This window comes from Haematobia irritans, chromosome 2, assembly GCF_050003625.1.
Source record: "Haematobia irritans isolate KBUSLIRL chromosome 2, ASM5000362v1, whole genome shotgun sequence".
NCBI lineage: Eukaryota > Metazoa > Arthropoda > Insecta > Diptera > Muscidae > Haematobia > Haematobia irritans.
In genome coordinates, this window is record NC_134398.1 from 52,711,202 (window position 1) to 52,738,984 (window position 27,783).

Consider the following 27,783-nt stretch of genomic DNA (forward strand, 5'->3'; position numbering starts at 1 on the left):
TTTGATCGAAAAACAGAATTATTTTTTCACTTCCTTGTGCATGATTGATTTAATTAAAAAAAAAAAACAAGTATATACGGCCGTAAGTTCGGCCAGGCCGAATCTTATGTACCCTCCACCATGGATTGCCTAGAAACTTCTACGACTGTAATACTTGCCGATGGCAGGGAATTTTAAAACTCCTTAACATCGTCTTCTAAATTGGAAGTTAGTCCATATGGGGTATATATTAGGCAAAAATCCAGATTAAAAAACTATATAATTCAGTTCTTGACCGGTATGAAATTTTGCGCGGTACAAAAGAGGCAGAAGTGCAATATGTGGGTCGGTTTATACTGCTATATACAATTATGAACCTATATGGTCCAATTTTTGTATGATTTATACCAAATGTTAACAAGAACATATGAAATTTGCTTATCCAGAAAGAAGTAAAATCTGGGGATCGGTTTATCTGTGGGCTTTATATAACTATGGACCCATATGGACCATTTTTGGCATGGTTGTTGACATGAACATATACTAACCAAATTTCAGCACAATTCTGGGGATCGGTTTATATGGGGCCTATATATAATTAAAGACCGATATGGAAAAAGTTTAGCATGAATGTTAGAGACAATAGACTAATAAAAATATAATTATAGTCCGATATGGATTGATTTTTTCATGATTGTTAGAGACCATATACTAGTATAACGTACAAAATTTTAACCGAATCGGAGGAAATTTGCTCCTCCAAGAGGCTCCGGAGTTCAAATCTGGGGATCGGTTTATATGGGGACTATATATAATTATGGCCCGATATGGATAAATTTTAGCATGAATATTAGAGGCCATAGACTAACACCATCTACCAAATTTCAACCGGATCGGATGAATTTAGTTTTCCAAGAAGTTCCGGAGGTCTAATCTGGGTATCGGTTTATATGGAGGCTATATATAATTATGGACCGATATGGACCAATTGTTACATGGTCGTTAGAGACCATATACTAAAACCATGTATCAAATTTCAACCGGATCGGATGATATTTTCTCCTCCAAGGGGCTCCGGAGATCAAATCTGGGGATCGGTTTATATGGGGGCTATATATAATTATGGACTTATACAGACCAATTTTAGCATGAATGTTAGACTAAAACCACGTACCAAATTTCAACTGGACCGGATGAAATTTGCTTCTCCAAGAGGATTCGCAACCAAAATATAAGGATCGATTTATATGGGGCTATATATAAATATGGACCGATTATATAGAATATTTTACGCGTTAATCGAGTGTTAGAATGGACGATGTTTGGCTTGCAACAAATTTTATATGAAAGAGTCGACTTTTCGATTTTATCAAAATATGAAAAAATCGACATTTGAAAACTCGAAAATTTGGATTTTCCAAAATTTGAAAATTGGACCTTTTGGTTTCCGCTACAATCACTTCAAAATCCCACAACCACCTATATTAATTTAAACAATTTATTTATAGCTAAAGGAATATATAGTAATTGTGGTCGCCTTTTTTCATTAACTAAGACATTATCCCACACACACAAAAAAAAAATTCTGATTCAATCACGAAATTAATTGATCCAATTAATTTTTAATTGAAATGTCTTCAATCACAGAAATGATAGTATCAATTAAAAAATTAATTGAAGGTCAATTAAAAAGTTAATTGATCCAATTAAAAAATTAATTGATACTATTATTTTTGTGGTTGATTTTTGTTTCAATTAAAAAAATTTGTTGAATCAATTAAATTTTTAATTGAATATTTTTTAAAACTCAATTAAAATTTTAATTGGAAAATTTTTCGTGAAATTTTTTTGTGTGCATGTAATTATTTAATTAAAATCTAAGTTATACTATATAAATTTTTAATGAAGAGAAAATACTGTAATCGCCAAATAATCACTTCATTAATGTGTTGATTAATATTTTATATTGTTTGTCACTAGCACCTGAAATTAAAAATTTAAAGTTTTTAAATGAAAATTTTCAAAATCAAACTACACATTTGCTCTAAAATGAACTCATTATCTTCACATCGTCTATTTTATTTTAGTTGTTATAAAAATGTTTTTAAAATTAAACCCAAGACAAGTGTATTTGCTAATCTCATGTATATCTTGAAAAAGTTCAAAAACAACACCCCCCAAAAACAATACCCCCCTGTTCTGGTTTACGAATTAGCAAAACGCAAAATTTCCAACAATCACAGTTTCCGAACCATAATGATATATAATACGAAATTTTTACATACTGTTCTTATAGATAAGGAAATTAAATGGAAGAAATTTCTTGGCAATTTTAGAAGTTATTGACAGTTTAAAAATTTGCGTTTTGCGAATTTGTAAACTAGAACTGGGGGGTTAGTAAAGATTTAATGATGTTTAGTTCATATAGGACCTTATTGAACACTTACACTGAAACAAATATTGTCGTGAGGCCATAGATTTCATGTTCTAAACATACGAATGCGAGTTTTGCTTAGCATACTAGAAGCATTTCTTTGACATTAAGTTTTTTCCTTGTCCAAAAGTCGATAAACTTGTCAATGAAGTCGTTTTGTCCTTATAGTTAAGTGATTTGACTTAAAACTAGGTATGTTTACATGAAAGAAACATTTGTTTGACTAAGGTCAACTTGGATTCAATAATTCTGGAAAATTCTTCAAAATTAATGAAATCGTCTTTTAATTAGTTGACATTTTGTATCTTGACTACAAAACAAAAAAAATGTTCAAAAATACATTTGAACTGAATCACTTTATTTTAAAGACGTATGTTTAGTTTATCCGTGACTTTCAGTAGGTTAAGCTTTCTAGGGTTAAATCAAAAATGTGTTTCTATACTTTAAGGAAAGTTACCTTAGTTTTAAGACACCGGAGGGACACACATTTCCAAAATTTGTGTCGTAAATTTAATGGAAAAAAATTTTGAAGCAAAGAATAGAAACTTTCATGTAATCAAAATTTCATTATTTTAAAGAAATTTGTCCTTAATATTTTGTAAATTGCGATTCCTATTTATTTAGGTTGCGTAATCTTTAATATCACGTAAATATTTTTTCATTGTAGTACGCAAAACTCACATTTAAAAGAGAATTGTGTCTTAAAGGGTGATACGGTCAAAATTTGGTCAATATAAACTTGACGTATTTCTTTCAATTTTGCACTTAAAAAACCTGAACACCCCTCATTTTGAAGGTTTGTGTGTAGAATGTTGCTCCTATTTCGATTTTGGAATTCACTCTTCAGTTGGACGGCATTTTGGTCCAAGCAAGTAGAGCAGCGTATCAAAATTTTGCTCGCGCATCGCGAAAATCCGAGCTACTCGCACGCAAAGCTGGCAAAATCGCTAAAAGTTGCCAAATCAACCGTTACAAATGTAATTAAAGTGTTTGGGGAACGTTTGTCGACAGCCAGGAAGTCTGGATCGGGGGGAAATCGAAAACCGGAAGCCGCTGAGACGACAAAGAGAGTTGCCGGTAGTTTCAAGCGAAACTCAAACCTCTCTCTCAGAGATGCCGCAAATAAGCTGGGTGTATCGTCTACAACCGTGCATCGAGCCAAAAAACGAGCCGGACTATCGACTTACAAGAAGGTAGTGACTCCAAATCGCGATGATAAACAAAATACGACGGCCAAAGCGCGATCCCGGAGGCTGTACACGACGATGCTGACGAAGTTTGTCTGCGTGGTAATGGACCACGAAACCTACGTCAAAACCGACTACAAGCAGCTTCCGGGACAGGCTTTTTATACGGCAAAAGGAAGGGGAAAGGAAGCAGATATTTTCAAGCACATAAAACTGTCAAAGTTCGCAAAGAAATACCTGGTTTGGCAAGCCATCTGTACCTGTGGCTTGAAAAGCAGCATTTTCATAGCTTCCGGGACTGTCAACCAAGAAATTTACGTGAAAGAGTGTTTGAATAAACGTCTGCTGCCTTTCCTGAAGAAACACGGTTGTTCCGTACTGTTTTGGCCGGATTTGGCATCTTGCCATTACGGTAAAAAGGCCATGGAGTGGTACGCCGCCAACAACGTGCAGGTGGTTCCCAAGGACAAGAACCCTCCCAACACGCCAGAGCTCCGCCCAATTGAGAAATACTGGGCTATTGTCAAGCGGAACCTAAGGAAGACCGAAAAAACTGCTAAGGACGAGCAGCAGTTCAAGGCAAACTGGATTTCTGCGGCGAAGAAGGTGGACAAGGTGGCTGTACAAAATCTGATGGCAGGTGTCAAGCGTGAGGCCCGGCAATTCGGATTTGGAAAAGCGAAAGCCTAACTGAATATTTTTCCTGAATTTTATACTAATTAAAATATCTTTCTACTTATTATATTTATTATAACATTATTGATTCTAATACTCATTATAAGATATATATCTTGTGTATTACACTGAAAAAAATATTGTCGTGAGGTCAAAGATTTCTTGTCTTTAAAATACAAATACAAATTTTGCTTAGCATAGAAGACGCATTTCTCTAAAATAAAGTTATTTTCCTTGTCCAAAAGTCGATAAACTTTTCAATGAAGTCGTATTGTCCTTATAATTAAGTGATTTGACTTAAAAATGGGTATCTTAACATGAAAGAAAAAATGTTTGGGTTAAGGTCAACTTGACTTTAATAATTCAGAAAAATTCTTTAAATTTAATGAAATTGTCTTTAAATTTGTTGTCTTTTTGCATCTTGACTACAAAGCAAAAAATCGTTCAAATATAGGACATGTTTTTCAAAACTTGATTTTAAAGAAGTTTTTTAGTTCAAACATAGCATAATTTCTACTGGAAGTCGAGTCCTAATTTGGAAAATAAAGTAGCCGTTAACTCGTTTTTAAAGGACTTTGATAGCATATGAAGAAAAAATGCTGAGAAAGCGAAAAATTAAAATGTTCTTCCTAGAAGCAAGTACACAAAACCTAAATTTAAAAGAGAATTGTGTCTTAAAAGTATCCTTACTTGTATTCTCCGCTTCTTTGGCTCGGAATCAATACCAAATTTTTTAAAGTAAAGACAAAATCTTTGGAACCGAGTATGCTTTTTTTTTCAGTGTAGGAAAGCAAAATAAATAAATGAAAATAAATAAAATAAAATTGAACTTGAAAAAGAAATTTAATTTGATTTTTTAAATAAACGATTTCACCGATTTACACGCGTTTTCCCTTGACCAAATTTTGACCGTATCAACCTTTAAAGGTATCTTTACTTCAATTCTTCACTTCTTTGGCTCAGAATCAATACCAACATCATCAATGTTGGACTATTTTTAAGGTTTTGTTTTTTTTTTTCTTTCACTGCTTCGCATAATATTAAAACCAAAAAAAAACGTTCTTTGCTTTAACCACATGTTTTGGAAAATCAAAACATGGAATTATACACCCTCAAAAAAAATCGCTTCTTTAACATATGTTCCAAACATATTTTGCAGGAAGCACATATATTATTGGATACTGCCGAAACATTAATATGTTTGTTTTATGTGAACATATTATATGTTTGGAAGCATATTGAGCCCAAAAATATTATATGCTTGGAAGAATTTTTCGCAAAGACGATTGTGCTCATTCCCTAACATACTCGTAATTTTCACTTCCACGAAATATTTTAGTTCTTGGCACCTTTTTCTGTAATACAAATAATGTTGAAGGAATTATTCACTTTTATAAATTTTACCTTTCGCCTGCACGGAGAATCGAACCGAGGACCATACAGTTTGTAAGCCAACACACTATCCACTGGGCTACGTAGCTGTTATAGTCACCAGTAGATAACTATCGTTATAAGTTACATTTATATAGCATAGTTTGCAGCGCCCACGAGCCCATGCAAACATAACATTATTTAACAGAAACATACATTTGTTTGCTACGTGGAGCAGTGGTTAGCATGTCTGCCTTGCATGCAAAGGGTCGTGGGTTCAATCCCTACTCCGACCGAACACTTTTTTTGTTTTTTTTTTTTTAATTTACACATTTATATTTATACTATATTAAATTTTTATAATGAAACTTCGAAATGTGGGTTATTAAAGATTTATAGTCAGTAACAGTGCATGGTATAAACGAAATTGACTGATTTTTGGATAAAATATTATTTTTTTATTGCAAAAATAATAATTTTGTAACAAAAACTGTTGGAAGGAATTCAAAAACTCTAACAAAAGAAGAACGTGGAGTCGAGTATAAACATACATAAAAATACATATAATATAAACATAAATTTATTTAGGCGTGAACACTTTTTTACTAGCATTTAACAACATCGCTCTAAAATGCCTTTTATTTTTCTTTAATAATTCATTTTAAAGAAAATAAACTTTTTAAATTGTTTTAGCTGCAAAACTCGAACTTAATGCCCGCTTTTATATTTGAAGGTGTCCGTCAACTCCTCGTGGACTACTTATTAATAAGGAGGAACTAAACTTTGTTGTTATACATTTTACTTTGTAATTTTTCACTATTTCCTCCTTATTTTATTTTACTGTCCCAACTCTAGAAAGAGTATAGTGCCCTTTTGTTATTTTTATGAAGACCCCTTTTTTCTTTTAACGAAAAATTGTGCCCATAGTGCCAAAATGATAAACAAAACACATGTCCACACATACATAAAATGCTTCTCTCAAGGCGAAAACACAGGCTTTTTTTCAAATGTCTATTCTCTTGGTTCCGAATGTCCATTCTCTTTATTCAAATTAAATAATATTTAGACTTAAGCATATCAAATTTTTGGCCTGATCATAAAACAGTTTTCCGAAACAATATACAAGCGGTTTCAAAGAAATTGTTCTCTTTTGATTCTTTTGCTGTGTTATGTTGATATCTTTCGTCAACTCTCCCGGTTTCTATCTCTATTTCTTTCTCTATACTCTATCTCTGTTGCTCTCTGAAAAAAATATCACAACATATGTATGTTTAGTCGAAATTTGTAAATTTATATATGTTTGCATTCACACATATGATTTTTATGAAACATTCATGCCCCAAACATAATATATTCTAACATATTAACATAGATGTCCCAAACATTTAGTGCTAGTTTAGGAACATTACATGTTTGCACTTAAATATATTGTGTTTCAAAATTGTGCCCGAAACACATTTTGTTTATATCGGAACATATGAAAAACATATTTTTCTAACAGTGTAAGTACATTTCCAAAAAAAAAAAAATACACATTTCATTTGTTTCTCTGCGAACACAAATAAATCAATGGAAACGTTTCATTTCTTGTACAATCTTGCTATCGTATCGTCATCCTTGTGCTTATTACTTTCGGAAATGACATACAATTCGTTGCTATCGATTTTGAAAAACAAAATTAATGGCATTTAGTACCAGTACATAGTTATTCTAATGCTATTCTGTACGGACAATTTTTGTCTACATTACTGTGCATTTTCGCTATGAAACACGATAATAAGAACCCCTTTGCACAAAATTTAAATAGTTTATTCAAAACTGCAGTTTCCAGTAGCAAATCTTTGCATATATGGCAACCCTAGTCGACAACCTTCTTATCAAAATGAGCGAAACGGAGAAATTTATTTAGATAATCTTTTTGTCGTCGAGAGAATTTAAAAACATAAATACATATATTCCCTTTTCAAATGAATGAAAATGTTTTTCCACTACGTAGAATATATTATTGAAGAGATCGCAGTTTTACAAATAGCTGAAAAGCAGTTGTATATTTTGGGAAAAGTGAAGCACATGCATACACCCAAAGAAAAATATGTATATAAAATGTTAAATCAATGAAAACCGAATGTCTAATAATGAAAACCGAATGGCTTAATAAATTTTAGTGACAGAATGACATTTTATGACATACGAAATTAAATACAGATTTTTTTAGTTTTCTATAATTTGATCTCATTTTTTTGTGGTGTATTAAAATTTCCTTGAGATTAGAACTAGTGGAAGTCTATTGTATGATACCCTAATCCTGTTTGGAATTGTGGGTATTATGTGTAACACAATTACTGACAAGTACAGTGAAACCTGTCAAACTCAAAAGTACTCTCCACAATGGATTGCGAACAAAGTTCTACTAAAGACTATCATCCACAATCGAATCACTTGTATCGTGGTAATGGTTGCCAGTGGTAAGGTATATTATGGAAACTATCACAAAATTAATTGATCCAATAAATTTTTAATTGAAATTGCTTCAAACACATAATTGACAATACCAATTTCCGACCCCAATTAAAAATTTAATTGGTACTATTAAGTATTTAATTGATTCAAGAAATATTTGGAATTTATATTTTTGTTTGATTAAAAAGTTAATTACTATACTATTAATCTTTGAATTGAGCGAATCCAACCAGAAAGGATATCATAAAAACAAATAACTATTTTTCGACAAATACAAAAATGTTTGAGACATAATTATTGTTGTTCGCTTGTTAAATAAAATTTCTTAGTTTGAAGGAAAAAAGAAAAAAAAAGAGTTCAAAATTGCAAAAATGTCTTTAGCGCCATGTGAAGTTCAAGATGAGGGCATTTGTGGTAAACTTTAAAAATTTTAAGAACTTCTAAAGTATTTTGTGGGAGATGCGAATTTAGTAAATCTTTATGCTTCATTTGCGTATAATTTTTTGCCTTTATTTAGTTCATTTAAATAATTAAATAAAAATTATTAATGTCAAAGAAACTTGCGCCAGAGAGTTCATTTTTTGAGTGTTCAATTAATATTTTAATTGAAAAAAAATTGATATTTTTTCTGTGTATGTACACCCTCAAAAAATCGCTTCTCTAAGATATACCCCAAACACATTTTGCTTCAAGCGTATATATTTTCAGGATTGGTCCAAACAAAATATTGTTTGTATTGTTCAAACATATTATGTTTCACCTTATGGCATACACTGGTAGTAAAAAATTTTAATGAAATTGTCTTGGTGTAGATATATTTTTAAGGCGCCAATTAGTTACTTATACATTATTTTACTTGCAGCATACTCTCTAGGTCTCTCTTTCTAAACACATATATGTTAATAGGCTATTTCCAAATTAATATATGTTTGCATCTAAGCATATTATATTTATAAACATTTAATATCCCAAACATAATGTGTTCTAACATATTAATGTCCCAAACATGCTATGCTAGTTTATGAACATTATATGCTTGCACTTAAAAATATTGTGTTAAAAAATTTGAGTTCCAAACATATAATTTTTACACCCAAACTTATGAAAAACAGTCTTTTTCGTCCGTGTACACGCAAAGGCTTCGAGGGTCGTGGCTTCGATCCCTGCTTCGACCAAAGTTTTTTTTATTGTTTTTTACATATATTCCAGATATGTTCGGAAGATTCCGAAAAAATGTTCAACATTACATTGTACTATATTAAATTTTGAACTGTAAAATGTGTCTTATTAAAGACCTAAAGTCAGAAAAGAACAGTGTTTGATATAAACGAAATGGACTGTGTTGTTGTTTCAAAAATAACTTTTTTTATTGAAAAAATAAAAATTTTGTAACAAACGAATTTTTTTGGTGATAAAAGTTTACAAAAGAAAAACGTTTTCGGTACACGTTTTCCAAAAAAAGAAAGATCGATACCCACCACTATGTAACGCATACCAGAATTTTCATTTAAAACGCCTCCACCGGTTCAAATGTATGTACACCCAAAGGAAAAATACTTTCCTTCGGAACGAAATTTTATATTTTAGATTTTATTCCTTTCTAAGCATTCAAGAAAGTTGTATGAAAATATCTCCTTTCAGATGATTAGAGACTTAAATTCTGTACATTTATGTAATGAAAGTTTACTGGCCTAAACGGATACACGAGGAGATCGGTCTATATTGGGGCTGCTCAAAAATATACACCACAATTAACTACATTTCGTTTACTTTATAGACCCAAAATAAATTTCGAGCAAGTCGGGTGAAAATGACGGTTTCTGAAGGCCCATGAAATCAAATCGATTTAATGTCAAGCTTTGCAACGATTGCCTCTAATCGTTTTATTTGCTTTTAAATAATTTGTTGGGGGAAACGAAAAAATTGTCTCATATTTCGTTCGTGAGTCTACAGTTTCAGAAAGTTAAAAAGCAACATTGTATTTTAAATTTGTAAGATTTTTTTTTAATTTAGAGGGATTCCTAAAGATCTCGCCTAAACGTTCAAAAAATTGTTTATATGTGGGCTATTCAAAAATCAGATGAAAATTGCGGTTTTTATAGGCCAAAGAAGTCAAATTGGAAGATCAGTCTATATGGAAGTTATATCGAAATATTGACCGACATAAACTAAATTTGGCATATATCCTTTTGTATCTAAATTAATTCCAGATTGAAAATGTCAGTCAAATCGCATAGAAATGTCAGCTTTTACGTTCCTCAGATGACAAATATATTTGTCCCTATAGGGAGATGATACTACGGAGATAGAACCTATATAAACCAAATTTAGCACAGATCTTTATGGACTTCTAGGCCAGACCAAACATATCGATGGGAAATCGCCAGAAGCTCCGGACCTGGCACCGAGCCAAAGAAGCGGAGAATACAAGTTAGGATACTTATAAGACACAATTCTCTTTTAAATTTGGGTTTTGTGTACTTGCTTTTAGGAAGCAAATTTTCTTTTTTTCTTTTTTTTCTTTTTCGACTTTATTTTCCAATTTCAGACTCGACTTCCAGTAGAAATTATACTATGTTTGAAGTAAAAAACGTCTTTAAAGTAAAGTGTTGAAAAACATGTACTAATTTTTAACGATTTTTTGCTTTGTAGTCAAGATGCAAAAAGACAACAAATTTAAAGACAATTTCGTTAATTTTAAAGAATTTTTCTGAATTATTAAAGTCATGTTGACCTTACCCCAAAAAAAATTCTTTCATGTTATGATACCCATTTTTAAGTCAAATCACTTAATTATAAGGACAAAACGACTTCTTTGAAAAGTTTATCGTCTTTTGGACAAGTAATAAAACTTTATATTAGAGAAATGCGTCCTCTATGCTAAGCAAAATTTGCATTCGTATTTTAAGGACATGAAATCTTTGACCTCACGACAATATTTTTTTCAGTGTAACGATGTGTTGTTGTCATTTTAAAGGTAATTTAAAATCACAAATAGGTTTCTTTACTTTAAGAAAAATGTGCCTTAGTTCAAGGACATAACAGAGGGACGCAAAATTTGTGTTCTAAAAAAAATTGAAGTAGAGTATAAACAATTTTTATTAAAATTTCATTATTATTCACAAATTAGTCCTTAATATTTTGTAAATTGCGCATCCTAAAATTACGGTTGCATAATCTTTAATTTCACGTAAATATTTTTTCAGTGAGTTCAGTAAGTTCGTCCAGGCCGAATCTTTTGTACCCTCCACCATGGCTTGCGTAAAAAACTACTAAACACTCTCATCCACAATCTAATTACTTTGGTTGTGGTAATACTTACACTAATAGAAAATGTTTCGTTATATTAATGAAATGTGTCGTTAAAAGTCAGCCAATGAAATAAATTTGTTAATACAACGAAATTTTTCGTTATTATAACGGATTTTCTGTCAATCAACGTAACGTTTCGTACTATTAGCGAATATTTTCACTGTATTAATGAAAATGTTTCATTATACCAATGAACACTTTTTGTTGGCTGACTTCAACCCTCTAATGCCAAAGGCGGGCTTCAATTAATAAGGAAGCTTTTAGTAAAACACACCTTAAGACAACAAAAATGGGCAAAATAAAAAGAAAACTTATTTGAAACTTTTTTGATTTTAACAATATCAAAAGAAATTTACTTACACAGAGAATATATATTGATTGTTATAACCGTTATAATATAATTTATTGCCACCCTCCTTTTGGCAGTTGTAGCAACTACCAGTTGGCAGTTGTGTCACCAGACTGATTTGGTCGACACAACTAATATCTCATATGGTGTTGGTTGGGTCTGCCGATGACATCGGTTGTAGCTACCTTCATCATTCGGCTGTGCTTTCCAACCTTAATAATACTCATGACCACTTTAAAAACCAATTCTTTCCCAATTAAATAATATATTTTACTTTATTTAAATATATGTATACACCCTCAAAAAAAATCGCTTCTTTAACATATGTTCCAAACATATTTTGCAGGAAGCACATATATTATTGCATACTGCCGAAACATTAATATGTTTGTATTATGTGAACATATTATATGTTTGGAAGCATTTTGAGCCAAAAATATTATATGCTTGGAAGAATTTTTCCCAAACACGATTGTGCTCATTCCCTAACATACTCGTAATTTTCACTTCCACGAAATTTTTTAGTTATTGGCACCTTTCTCTGTAATACAAATAATGTTGAAGAAATTATTCACTTTTATAAATTTTTTAAATTTTACCTTTCGCCTGCACGGAGAATCGAACCGAGGACCATACAGTTTGTAAGCCAACACACTATCCACTGGGCTACGTAGCTGTTATAGTCACCAGTAGATAATTATCGTTTTAAGTTACATTTATATAGCATAGTTTGCAGCGCCCACGAGCCCATGCAAACATAACATTATTTAACAGAAACATACATTTGTTTGCCACGTGGAGCAGTGCCTTGCATGCAAAGGGTCGTGGGTTCAATCCCTGCTCCGACCGAACACTTTTTTTTTTTTATTTTACACATTTATATTTATACTATATTAATTTTTTTAAATGAAACATCGAAATGTGCGTTATTAAAGATTTATAGTCAGTAACAGTGCTTGATATAAACGAAATTGAATGATTTTTGGATAAAATATTATTTTTTATTGCAAAAATAACAATCTTGTAATAAAAAACTGTTTTTGTACAAAACTTTAAAATTTGGAAGGAATTCAAAAACTAACAAAAGAAGAACGTGGAGTCGAGTATAAACATACATACATAATTTTATAATATAAACATACATTTATTTAGGAGTGAACAGTTTTTTACTAGCATTTAACACCATCGCTCTAAAATTTCTTTTATTTTTCTTTAATAATTCATTTTAAAGAAAATAAACTTTTTAAATTGTTTTAGCTGTAAAAGTCGAACTTAATGCCCGCTTTTATATTTGATGGTGTCCGTCAACTCCTCGTGGACTACTTTTTAATAAAGAGAAACTAAACTTTGTTTTTTTTACATTTTACTGTGTAATTTTTCACTATTTCCTCCTTATTTCATTTTACCGTCCCAACTCTAAAAAGAGTATAGTGCCCTTTCGTTATTTTTATGAAGACCCCTGATTTCTTTTAACGAACCAAGAAAAAAATAATGCCAAAATGATAAACAAAACACATGTCCACACATACATAAAATGCTGCTCTCAAGTCGAAAACATAGCTGTTTGTTTTTCAAATGTCTATTCTCTTGGTTCAGAATGTATATTCTCTTTATTCAAATGAAATAATATTTAGACTTAAACATATCAAATTTTTGGCCTTATCATAAAACAGTTTTCCGAAACAACATACAAGCGGTTTCACAGAAATTGTTCTCTTTTGACTCTTTTGCTGTGTTATATTGATATCTTTCGTCAACTCTCCCGGTTTCCATCTCTATTTCTCTCTATACTCTCTCTGTCGCTTTGAATAAAATATCACAACATATGTATGTTTAGTTGAAATTTGTAAATTTATATATGTTTGTATTCACACATATGATTTTTATGAAACATTCATGCCCCAAACATAATATATTCTAACATATTAACATAGATGTCCCAAACATTTAGTGTTAGTTTAGGAAAATTACATGTTCGCACTTAAATATATTGTGGTTTAAAATCGTGCCCGAAACACATTTTGTTTATATCGGAACATATGAAAAACATATTTTTCTAACAGTGTAGGGGTGCAAATAAAATGTATTTGACATCAAATGATGAACATTGAACTTTATGATTTTTTTTTGCGATTCAGTTGGTTGTAAATCAGCTCGTATACACTTTGCCATGAATTGAAAGTCATCCTATGCAGAACAAAATCTTTACTACCGACAAAATACAAATTGATAAATAAATACTTAATTGAAAGGAAGCCGGTTTTGATTAATTGGTCAAATCATAGACTGGACTATGCTAGGGATAAATACCTGTTGAAACTGAAACGATTGGTGCATAAAACTGGTGTCTCGGAGCTCATAGGGTTGTGAAAAACATACGTAAGTGGTAATAACTAAGTGACAGTTACGGCAGGTCGTGTCATCCGAATCCAGGCAAACATTTTCAAAATAGGATTTCTTAGTTCCTACAACTGTGTGTCCTCTATCACAAACGTAAATCCATATAGTTGTAAATAGTTGAAATATTGTAGAGACCCACGTATGATTGTAAATATAGTCCATAGATTAGGACAATTGATATTTAATTATAAATGTAGAATTTTCATTACTTCAACCGATTTCCAACCAATCTCGGGGATCGGTTTATCTGGAGGATATATATAACCGCTATGGACAACTTTTGGCATGGTTGTTAGCGACCATATACCAACACAACGAACGAAATTTATGGCGAATCGGACGAAATTTGCTCCTACAAGAAATTTGTACTTCCAAGAGGCTCCCGAGGTCAAATCGGGGGATCGGTTTATATAAGGGCTATATATAATCTTGGATCGATATGGACCAATTTTTTTCGTGGTTGTTAGAGACCATATACTAATATAGCGTACAAAATGTTAACCGAATCGGACGAAATTTGCTCCTCCGATCCCCAGATTTGACTCCAAAAGGTCAAGTCGGGGGATCGGTTTATAAGGCGGCTATATATAATTATGGACCTATATGGATAAAATTTTGCATGGTTGTTAGTGGCCATATAGTCACACAACATAGAAAATTTCAACCGAATCAGATGAAATTTGCTCCTCCAAGAGACTCCGAAAGCCAAATCTGAGGATCGGTTTATATGGGGGCTATATATAATTATGGACCTATATGGATAAATTTTTGCATGGTTGGTAGTGGCCATATACTCACACAACATAGAAAATTTCAACCGAATCGGATGAAATTTGCTCCTTCAAGAGGCTCCGGAGGTCAAATCTGGGGATCGGTTTATATGGGGGCTATATATAATTATGATCCTATATGGACCAATTGTAGCATGAATGTTAGAGTTCATATACTAACACCACGTACCAAATTTTAAGCGGATCCGATTTGACCCATTTGCAATACCATACGACCTACAAGTTAGAGTGATTTTCACAGACGGACGGACAGCCCGACGGTCATAAATAGATCGGCTCTGAATTTCACCGTGACCCTGAATATATATACTTTATGGGGTCTTAGACCTATATTTCAATGTGTTACAAACGGAATGACAAAGCGGTAAAAATTGTCATGATTTGTTGCCAAAGTTTTTTTATTTAACGTAAGTTTATTTTCTTCTTTTAGTATAAGGAGTAAATTTCGTAAATGGTAGTTAAAAAGTCATTTTCCGTGTAGCACTTTTCATTTTTCTCATAAACAAGTTTCCCTTTTTTAAGTTATCAAAAAACAGGGCATATTGGACCTAAAGCGCATAACTCTAACTATGGCAATTAAAGCCTTGAATTCCATGCAAAAGTAATGGAATAGCTTTTACTACACCCACGTTTAACTTATCTCTTCAATATATATCTAACGGGTTTTTATTAAACATATTATTATTAAACATGATTACCTCACTTTCTTTATAGCTTATTTCACATGACAATAAAGTCCAAAAATATAAACCTAAATGGTAATGATTTATACATTATAATATCATCGTCCAAACAAATGCTTTTCATATCCATTTTCCTACGTAATAAGCTGTAAATAAAGTTAAAAAACAAATATTGAATATTTGATATTGAAGATTATTTTCTTTTTATAAAAATTTTATTATCTAGAATGATAAGAAAAAGAATAGAGAAGGCTGTACAGCAATGGTCATCTCACGTATGAGTAATAAGTATCTTTTTTGAAATTATCATAGCTATTATCTCTTTGTTTGTTTTGCACAATGTGTACAAGAGCAAAACCTAATTTGAAATAAATATTGTTGTTTCTACACTGAAAAATTCCGAGCCAAAGAAGCGGAATATACAAGTAAAGATACTTTTAAGACACAATTCTCTTTTAAATTTGGGTTTTGTGTACTAGTTTCTAGGAAGCAAATTTTAGCTTTTTTTCTTCATATGCTATCAAAGTCCTTTAACAACGAGTTCATGACAACTTTATTTTCCAAATTAAGACTCGACTTCCAGTAGAAATTATGCTATGTTTCAAGTAAAAAACTTCTTCAAAATAAAGTTTTGAAAAACATTTCCTATATTTGAACGATTTTTTGCTTTGTAGTTAAGATCCAAAAGACAACCAACTTAAAGACAATTTCATTAAATTTAAAGAATTTTTCTGAATTATTAAAGTCTTAGCCCAAACGTTTTTTCTTTCCTGTTATGATACCCATTTTTAAGTCAAATCACTTAATTATAAGGACAATACGTCTTCATTGAAAAGTTTATCGACTTTTGGACAAGGAAAAAACTTTATATTAGCGAAATGCGTCTTCTATGCTAAGCAAAATTTGAATTCGTATTTTAAAGACATGAAATCTTTGACCTCACGACAATATTTTTTTCAGTGTAAGTATAAACCGATCGTATCGTATTTACTTCACAACAACATTTGCACGTCTAAAAATTTTGGCTTTTAAAGGGTGATTTGTTAAGAGCTTGATAACTTTTTTTTAAAAAAAAACGCATAAAATTTGCAAAATCTCATCGGTTCTTTATTTGAAACGTTAGATTGGTCCATGACATTTACTTTTTGAAGATAATTTCATTTAAATGTTGACCGCGGCTGCGTCTTAGGTGGTCCATTCGGAAAGTCCAATTTTGGGCAACTTTTTCGAGCATTTCGGCCGGAATAGCCCGAATTTCTTCGGAAATGTTGTCTTCCAAAGCTGGAATAGTTGCTGGCTTATTTCTGTAGACTTTAGACTTGACGTAGCCCCACAAAAAATAGTCTAAAGGCGTCAAATCGCATGATCTTGGTGGCCAACTTACCGGTCCATTTCTTGAGATGAATTGTTCTCCGAAGTTTTCCCTCAAAATGGCCATAGAATCGCGAGCTGTGTGGCATGTAGCGCCATCTTGTTGAAACCACATGTCAACCAAGTTCAGTTCTTCCATTTTTGGCAACAAAAAGTTTGTTAGCATCGAACGATAGCGATCGCCATTCACCGTAACGTTGCGTCCAACAGCATCTTTGAAAAAATACGGTCCAATGATTCCACCAGCGTACAAACCACACCAAACAGTGCATTTTTCGGGATGCATGGGCAGTTCTTGAACGGCTTCTGGTTGCTCTTCACTCCAAATGCGGCAATTTTGCTTATTTACGTAGCCATTCAACCAGAAATGAGCCTCATCGCTGAACAAAATTTGTCGATAAAAAAGCGGATTTTCTGCCACTGATTTTGGTAATAAAATTCAATGATTTGCAAGCGTTGCTCGTTAGTAAGTCTATTCATGATGAAATGTCAAAGCATACTGAGCATCTTTCTCTTTGACACCATGTCTGAAATCCCACGTGATCTGTCAAATACTAATGCATGAAAATCCTAACCTCAAAAGAATCACCCTTTATTATACATAGAGGAAAACAGGTTTATTATCACCGAAGCCATTTACTCTTTGTGGAGAATTTAATGGTCACAAAATATAAAATGGTGCACTGAAAAAAATATTTACGTGACATTAAAGATTACGCAACCTAAATTTTAGAATGCTCAATTTACAAAATATTAAGGAAAATTTTCTTTGAAAAAAAAACGAAATTTTAATTTAAATAAAGTTTTTAATCTTTCCTTCAAAAACTTTTTTCATTAAATTTAGGACAAAAATTTTGAAACACATTTTTTATAAATTAAATAAAACATTTTTTACTTTGAAGAATCCGTTATAATTTGGATTTTTAAACTGGGATTCGTTTGTACGTGAAAAGCTCTATTAAGATACCGCGGAAAGAGAATGAAAATTCGAAAAATCAGATCTTTATCCGAATTAGAGGTGTGCGCGTGACTGAAATTTCCCTCACACTCACGCACATTCACGAAGCAAAATGTTTATTCACGCACGCACGATACGTGTGGTAGCCAATCCCACTCACGCACATTCACGAAATGAAAACCAGTACTCACGCACGAACTACTTTTAAAGACTCACACTCACGCACAATTCACGTGATTCACGAGACTCACGACATTTTCGAAACGGAAATCAGCAAAGGTAACAAAATTCAAAAATTGAATATAGTTCGAGAGCTAAATTAATTTCAATTTACATACGAGTATTAATTAAATATTGATTTTTTTTCGTGGGCGTGATTTTGCAGAAATTTTATTCACGCACACTCACGAACCGATTTTATTTCTCACGCACGATATATTCATTTTAGTCCCATTCACGCACATTCACGAGAGTTCCTTCAAATTTTGTTCACGACTCACGTGATTCACGCGTGTCACGCGCATATATATATTCATTTTAGTCCCATTCACGCACATTCACGAGAGTTCCTTCAAATTTTGTTCACGACTCACGTGATTCACGCGTGTCACGCGCACACCTCTAATCCTAATTTTAGTTCACCACTGTGGTATCACAATGGACTGAATAGTCTAAGTGAGCCTGAAATCGGGCTGCCACTATACCTAACCTAACATAATTTTAATTTTATTGATCCTAGATTTAAAGCCAGATATGTCGCTAAAAAGACGCCGCATCTTTGGCTCGAAATCAATACCAAAATCCTTAAGGGAAGGTCAAAATCTTTGGATCCAAGTGTGGCAATATGCAATTGGTTCTCAAATATCATAAAATGTTTTATTATTTAAATAATTTAACTTGGGAATGTTACATGCTCTTAAAGGTCATTTAAGTTTTCCGTTATCATTCATTTTTTTCGGGAAAAGAGAATTATTACCATTCACTTAGTTTTATATATTGACTAAAATAACCTACTTTTTCGTGACCATTTGTTTTGGTTTTTTGGGCCAAAAACCGTTCCAGGGAGCCGCTGTGATGCAATGGTTGAGATGCTTGCCTTGCATAAAAAGTGTCGAGGGTTCAAACTAGAGGTGTGCACGTGACACGAAATTGTCGTGACTCACGAACATTTCGTGCGTGAGTCACGCTCATGACAAAAGCGTGAGTGTGCGTGATTAACAAACCAAAATGTCGTGCGTGAGCGTGAGTCACGAAAATAATATCTTCGTGAGTGTGTGTGAGTAACGAATTACACTCACGAAAATATTCCTGCTCACCAACATAAAACGCTTAAGAGTTAAATTCAATTACAATTTCAGTGACACCTGAGATGTTAAGAGTTTAATAACACTCGATTTTAATAATGCTCATGTTTTCAGACACTTCGGTAATCATAAAATTATTCGTGAGTCACGATATTTTTCGTGAGTCACAATATTTTTCGTGAGTCATGGTATTTTTCGTGAGTCACGACGTTTTCGTGCGTGAGTGTGCGTGAGTACAAATTTTCTTTTCGTGAGTGTGCGTGAGTCCTACCAAAAAATATCGTGCGTGAGTATGATTTTTCGGTCGCGAGTGTGCGTGAGCGTGAGTAAACTATTACTCACGTGCACACCTCTAGTTTTTTTTATTATTGTAAGTTTATTTCTACATAAATTTAAATTCATTCTTTTAATTGCCTCAGCGCCAAGTAGGCATTGTAGAGGCAAGCGGCAACATTGTTATACATAATAAAAGAAAATAATTATAGTATTAAATAACTGATTGATATAGTATATATTATATAAGTAATTACAAAATATTTATTTGTTTCCTTAATTATAATCTTTACATGCTTTTTTGTATGCTGAGATTCTGGTAATGGTTCAAACCCAATTTTCGACCAAACATTAAAAAGTTTTTCAGCGGTGGATTATTCCCTTTCAATAATACTGGTGATATTTCTGAGTGGTTTCACCGCAATGTGGAACGCCGTTCGGACTCGGCTATAAAAAGGTCCCTTGTCATTGAGCTTAACATATAATCGGGCAGCACTCAGTGATGAGAGAGAAGTTCACCACTGTAGTACCATAATGGACTGAATAGTCTAAGTGAGCCTGAAATATTTGGCTGTCGCCATACCTAACCTACACTGATGCAATAGGTGGTGAACTTTTCTCTTATCGATTCTATGTTAAACTCAATGACCCTTTTTATGCAAGGCGCGAATGGTTAGGATACGTTAGGTGGCAGCCCGATGTATCAGGCTCACTTAGACTATTCAGTCCATTGTGATACCACATTGGTGAACTTCTCTCTTATCACTGAGTGCTGCCCGATTCCATGTTAAGCTCAATGACAAGGGACCTCCTTTTTAAATTCATTTTAACGACAAATTAAATTTCCAAATTCAGTCCCGACTTCAAGTAGGTATTATGCTGTTTCAAGAAATCTTTGAAAGATTAAAAACTGAAATAAAAAAGTATTGCAGATCATTTTCGATAATGCTTCCGAACAATTGACGATTTTTGATCAACTTTTAGGTTAAAAATGCAATTTTATACTTATGAACATAGTTTAAGTTTTTCTTCGTATTCTACTATCGTTAAAGCATATAAAACATTGTTCTTGAAATCATTTCTACTTGATCATTTTAAAAAATCGATTATTACGATCCATAATGTTCATGTTAATATCAAAACAGATAGGCATTTAAACATTGCATTTTATGTATATATAAAATGACTAACGATTTTATTACACTGAGTGTTGCCGAAAAGTAACATGTATGAATCACCAAATATTGCATGATTTGAATATCGAGCTTAACTTTTGTATATCGTAAGCTTTCTTATTAAATGCTTGTTAAATATAAAATGATATTGTTGGAATTTCATTTATAAATAACTTATGAGAAAATATGAAAAATTACATACGTACGTATCTTAAAGAATGAATCATACAGTTTGAATTATTATTTTTATCAAGTAATTACGAGAGTTGATATTATAATAGATAATATGCATATATGGTCTCTATACATGAAAAAAATATTTTGGAGTCGCAAAAGTTATTCTTTTGTGGTAGATGTTTTGTAACTCTCCGAAAAGTATAAATTTTTTAACAAACATTTTTATTTTGGCCGTAAATAAAAATTTATTTATTGTAAATAAACTTACAAAAAATAACTGGCTGCCACAATCTTAATCTAAAATAAAAATCTTTTTATTCTAAAATAAGATTCAATTTAGTTTATATCAAGCGCTTTCTTTTCTTTTACGAACAAGGAATTAATTTCTTTTCTAGTAAAGAAATTTTTGGATCATAGAAGTCTTCTTTTGTCGCTGTTTCTTTAAAGCTAAATAACGGGTATCATAAAAAAGATTGATGTGCCTTTAAAGATACAAATTTACCAATAAAAGAAAACGTTGTTGGGTATAATTCGTTTCGAAGGAAAATATTATTTTTTTGTGTGAATGGTAACATTCTACAACAAGAAATAATTTTTGGATTCAATCCCGAAATTGATAGATCCAATTGAAATGTCTTGAATCGTAGTATCAATCGTCGAAGTCAATTAAAAAATTAATTGATGCTATTAATTTTTGTGATTGATTTTAATTTAAAAAATCGTTGAATCAATTTAATTTTAACTGAATATTTTTAGAAATTCAATTAAAATTTTAATTGGAAATTTCTGTGTAAATCGAAATTCTATGATAAATTTTGGAATATATGTAAAATTAAATAACTTGAGTTTTTGTTCGTCCGAAAAGTTTGTTTGTTGGGTTTTCGTACGATTTGCAGGAAGAGGACATAATAAAATAATATATTTGCTTCTGAATTCATTGTATTACAGAAGACAAACTGGTGAGAACTGAAAAAAATCATATGAACGTAAAAAAGATATATGCAATTAGCCAAAAAAAAAAAAAAAACTAAAATAAAAGGAGTTAGTTTTTATTAATTTGTTTCTACATGCTGCACTGAAAAAATATTTACGTGATATTAAAGATTACACAACCTCAATTTTCGGATGCGCAATTTACACACTATTAAGGACACATTTCTTTAAAATAATGATTTTATAAAGAAAAAAAGTTTATAATCGTTGCTTCAAAAATTTTTTTCATTAAATGTAGGACACATATTTTGAAAATTTGCGTCCCTTCGTTAAAGTTGCATGTATTTAAACTAAGGCAAATTTTCCTTAAAGAAAAGGAAAACTTTTTTGATTTACGGCCATTTTCATGTAGCTCCGTTAGGCTTTAACTGCCAGTTAACAGAAAGTAAATTGCAAATATCTTTTTTCCGGTTAACTCTAACTGAACATTTTTCAGCGGTTAAATTTCTAACTGACATGTGGAATATATAGGCAAGATGACAGATATGTCCATAGTATGGTTTAAGAGTTCGTTAGCTAACGTAGCACTAACGGAGCTTCATGAAAATGGGGGTTAATTAAAGATATTAAATTAACTGAAATATTGAATCTTTAGATTTAAGATAAAATTTTGAATTAAGAAAATATTTTTTACTTCGGAGTACCCGTCATAATTTGGATTTTTAAACTGGCATTTATTTGTATGAGAATACGAGGGCGGTTCGGAAACTTCTTAGCCTATCAATGAAAGAGAATAGTTAGTTTTTCAAAAATATTTTTATTTTTCAATATAATCTCCTGAAACTTCAATACACTTAGTCCAAAGCTTTTCTAGCAATTCTATCGCTTGATTAAAATAGTTTTCCTCAAGGTCTTCAAAATAGTGGTTTACAACTGCAATTTCATCTTCATTTGAGGTAAAACCTTGCCAGCAAGGAATTTTTTTAGATTTGGGAACAAGTAAAAGTCACTGGGAGCTACATCAGGAGAATAAGGTGGATGGTCAAGCAACTCGTACTTTAATTCGTTGATTTTAGCCATTGTTAAAACACTCTTGTGCGCTGGTGCATTGTCCTGATGAAAAATTATTTTTTTGTGTTGTAAGCCAGGACTTTTTCTCGAATTTGTACATTTAATTGATCCAAAAGGTTGCAATAGTACTCTGAATTTATTGTTTTACCCTTTTGCAGATAGTCAATCAATAAAATACCTTTGAAGGCCCAAAAACCCGTTGCCATAACCTTACCAGCCGATTGAATTGTTTTTGCCTTCTTTGGGGCACTTCCTCCAGCTACAGTCCATTGTTTGGATTGTTCTTTTGTCTCTGGAGTATAGTGGTGGATCCACGTCTCATCAACAGTTATGAAACGACACTTAAAATCCATTTTATTTCGCTTAAAACGATCCAAACAAGCTTTAGAAAATTTTCATTCTTATGTGTTTTTGATCGACTTTTAACAAATCCGGTACCCATCTCGCAGAAAGCTTTTTCATCTGTAGTTCTTCATGCAAAATTAAATGGACTCGATCATTTGAGATGCCCATGATATTAGCAATTTCACGCAACTTTTATTCGTCGATCATTTAATACCATATCATGCACTTTGGCTACAATTTCTGTTTTTGTTGCTGTTTTTGGACGTCTACGTGGTTTTGGACTACGTGGTTCATCTTCAATGATTGTACGACCACGTTTAAATTCAGCAACCCAATTTTTTACTGTTGCATATGAAGGAGCACTTTCACCTAACACATTCACCATATCATCATTATTCTTGTCCCGATAAACCTTTTTTATGTAAATATTTAATAACAGTACGCATTTCTAATTTTTCAATTGTAAAAAAATTGCGGATGCGTCTTTTTTGAACACTTGTTTCTATATGAAGTAGTTGCCAGATCGAAACAAAATTTAACATGTGTTCATAACAGAGATGGAAGTTTCCAAAACACTTATCTTTTTTCTGTTTACACCGTGCGTTTTGTGCTAGGCTAAGAAGTTTCTGAGCTGCCCTCGTAGCTTTATTAATATACCAGAAAAATTGAATGAAAATTCAATAAATGGGATCTGTATCCTAATTTTAATTTTATAGAATTTTATAAAAATTCCTTATTTTAAAGAACCAGCTTCTTTGTCTCGGAATCAATACCAAATGCAAGTAAACTTTTTTTTTGAGTGTGTAAAAGACGTCAATGTATACACAAATTAAATACCTTTCTTCTAAGTACACTTTTTTTAATTGCCAAAAAAATTCCAAACAACATTCTTCGTTATAAAATTTCATTTGGGACGAAAGATTTTTATTTCCCCGTAGGTGTAGAATCCATAACCGACTATATATGTTATCTGAATTATTAAGACTATTTTTTTAATTTATAATGAACTTTATTGAAGCGAATATGCATCAAATTGGTCGACCACTTTTTGTTATTTTTCCGCTACAGTCATTATTCTCTTAGTATAAAATGTTTGTGGGTTTTCATCGAAAAACTGCCAGAATTAATTTTCACTGGCTTTTAAGCCAATTTTAGTCCATTAAGGGAGTTTTGCATTGACCGAACCAAATTACAGGCCAATGCTGAAAGGTCAGAAGTACAGTCAGCAAAAAAAAAAAAAATTATTCACCAATTTGAAATAAATTGTGAAACGATATGAAACATATATGTAAGTTTGTCAATAAAATGTTTTCAAAATTAAAAAAATAATGAATATCAAACTAATAGGAATTAAAAAAAGGAAAAACAGAAGATTAAGGCTTTATTTTGTTAAATTTTATTTTTTGTTTAACTTCTATAGGACAGTAATTCTAAAACAAAAACAAGTCTTTATTAAAAGAAAACCAGAAACAAGCAAAATGAAAAATAAAGTCAGGTTGTTTGGTGTCAAATAATTCTTTGCAATGCATAAAAAGAGCTATAACACATTCAAATCATATAAATTGTTTGGAACTAGTAATTGGTATGGCTTTCTTTGGCTACAATAACCAATTTTAAACGATAAGCTTTTTAATGTCGTAGTCCTCCAGAATTTTCTCCTATTTCTCCTTTATATATCTAATGAGGCCATTTTTGTTTTTCGGTGATCTTTTTGCAACTTTTTTCTTCAAATTAACCCACAAATTTTCAATGTGGTTCATATCTGGGCTTTGTGCAGGAGTATCTATTGCTTTAGTGCAATTACACTAATTTACACTGCAAAATTACACTTGATAATAGGTGACTTTTCTTATGTATTTTGATCTACTAAATTCGCAAATGAATGTTAAATTGCATTCAAGTACCAACAACGATATAATCGGACATTTCTAGCTCGAGATTAGTTTAGTGAAAAAGGCCGACAAAACTAAAAATAACGGGATATCTCAAAAACTGTTCCACAAAACAAAAAAAAAATAACTTTCATTTTCGAATTCAGTAGATCAAAATACATAAGAAAACTCACCTCTCATCAAATGTACATGAAAAAAAATTATTTCGTCAACTAGTGTTATAGATAATCCACGTTCTACATAAATACGATTTATGTTTCGTATCGTTGTCGTTATAAACCTTATATTGTAATTTGGCAGCATTATCCTTATCAAAAAATCCAAACAGTCTCTGTCAGTTGTATTTTTAGGTCCAGGTACACACCTTTTTGTCATAATTTCTTCTATTATTCTAATCTTGCCGACACCTTTGCTTGAAATACAACCCCACACCATAACAGATAACTTAGCAAACTTCACTGTAGGTATTATATTTATGTTTTCAAGGGCTGTAACGGGGTTTGAGGTCCGTCATGAGAGTAGAGCGTAATCTTCTTTGTGTCATCGCAAAATATTGCTTCTCCCCAAAAGTCCGCCTGTATCGAAATGTGTTCTATTGCAAACTGTAGTAGTTTTTCAATATTTTTTTGAGAAAGGAGAGGCTATTTTCTTGGTGATCGAGAGGAGTATTTGTATTTATATTTTGAACCTTTCGAACAATCTCATGCGATATATGTTTCCCGCATTCATTTTTCAAGTCTCGCACAAGTTCTCTAGTGCTGCATTAGGGATTATTATAGAAAGATTAAAAATTTTTGTTTTTTACCCCCCGTTTGAGTTTATTTTGTCGCCCGTTTGAAGCTTTTAATTCAAGTCGCCCTTCTTTTTCTGCCCGATTTATATTGTATACTGTTCTTAATTTTAACGAGAACATTTCTGCTAGTTCTTTGGCAGTTTTCCCTTTGTAATAATTATAATACTCTAACTGTATTACATCATTACTGACTCTTTGCTCGGCATTTTAATTTTCAATATAATACAGAACGTCTTGCACGTATGGTAATATGATTGCAACAAAATACTTCCCCTCCCGTCCACTGAATGAAAGCAATACCAAAAACATGTAGTGCGAAAATCTAAGGATATTTTGTTTTGGGATTTGGTTTTGCAAAGAATTTATTGACAGCAGTCAAACATAATTTTAATGAATTATTTCATTTGACCAAAAAAAGTCTCGAAATATCTGGATACCGTTTTTGGAAAATACTGCTGTCGTGATATTATATATCCAATATGAGCTAAACCTATTTTTTTTGGCGTTGTTGATGAATTCTTTTTTTTATTTCTGTCAAATAACCTTAAATTTTAATTTTGATTTTCACTATCCAACAAGAGTTTACGACCCACCTTGAAGGAATAAGCAACCAATAGGGGACTAATTTTGTGTCCTTATAGGTCAGTCATTTGTGATCGTAGCAATATGAAAAAAACCCTGTGATATTTTAATTTAGTTCTTTAGTTATTTTTGAAATTATATTAAATTTATGTTTAATGTTATGTCGTTCATGTGCATTCAAAAAAAGTTTACTTTGATCCAAAAATAATGTGGAAGCAAAAACTTGGCTTGATAATGAGTTTCCGGACTCTGCCCCAGGAAAATCAACAATAATTGATTGGTATGCAAAATTCAAGCGTGGTGAAATGAGCACGGAGGACGGTGAACGCAGTGGATGCCCGAAAGAGGTGGTTACCTACGAAAACATCAAAAAATCCAAAAAATGATTTTGAATGACCGTAAAATGAAGTTGATCGAGATAGCTGAGGCCTTAAAGATATCAAAGGAACGTGTTGGTCATATCATTCATCAATATTTGGATATGCGGAAGCTCTGTGCAAAATGGGTGCCGCGCGAGCTCACATTTGACCAAAAACAACAACGTGTTGATGATTCTGAGCGGTGTTTGCAGCTGTTAACTCGTAATAGACCCGAGTTTTTCCGTCGATATGTGACAATGGATGAAACATGGCCGGCTGGATGGACAGCGATCGGTGAACCGTCTCCGAAGCGTGGAAAGACTCAAAAGTCCGCTGGCAAAGTAATGGCCTCTGGTTTTTGGGATGCGCATGGAATAATTTTTATCGATTATCTTGAGAAGGGAAAAACCACCAACAGTGACTATTATATGGCGTTATTGGAGCGTTTGAAGGTCGAAATCGCGGCAAAACGACCCCATATGAAGAAGAAAACAGTGTTGTTCCACCAAGACAACGCACCGTGCCACAAGTCATTGAGAACGATGAAAAATATTCATGAATTGGGCTTCGAATTGCTTCCCCACCCACCGTATTCTCCAGATCTGGCCCCCAGCGACTTTTTCTTGTTCTCAGACCTCAAAAGGATGCTCGCAGGGAAAAATTTGGCTGCAATGAAGAGGTGATCGCCGAAACTGAGGCCTATTTTGAGGCAAAATCGAAGGAGTACTACCAAAATGGTATCAAAAAATTGGAAGGTCGTTATAATCGTTGTATCGCTCTTGAAGGGAACTATGTTGAATAATAAAAACGAATTTTGACAAAAAAAAAATTTTTCTTTGTTAGACCGGGGATTTATCAGCCAACCTGCTATGTTTTAGCATTATTAATGTTTGCTATTTCAGAATCCTT

At 32.3% G+C, this 27,783-nt stretch overlaps 1 protein-coding gene across 1 annotated transcript in view; it reads right to left on the reverse strand.

Moving 5' to 3' along the window:
- The window catches only part of ATP8A (ATPase phospholipid transporting 8A1), a 69,752-nt gene that overhangs the window by 27,812 nt on the left and 14,157 nt on the right, over positions 1–27,783 (reverse strand). The gene's annotated exons all lie outside the window — the stretch shown is intronic.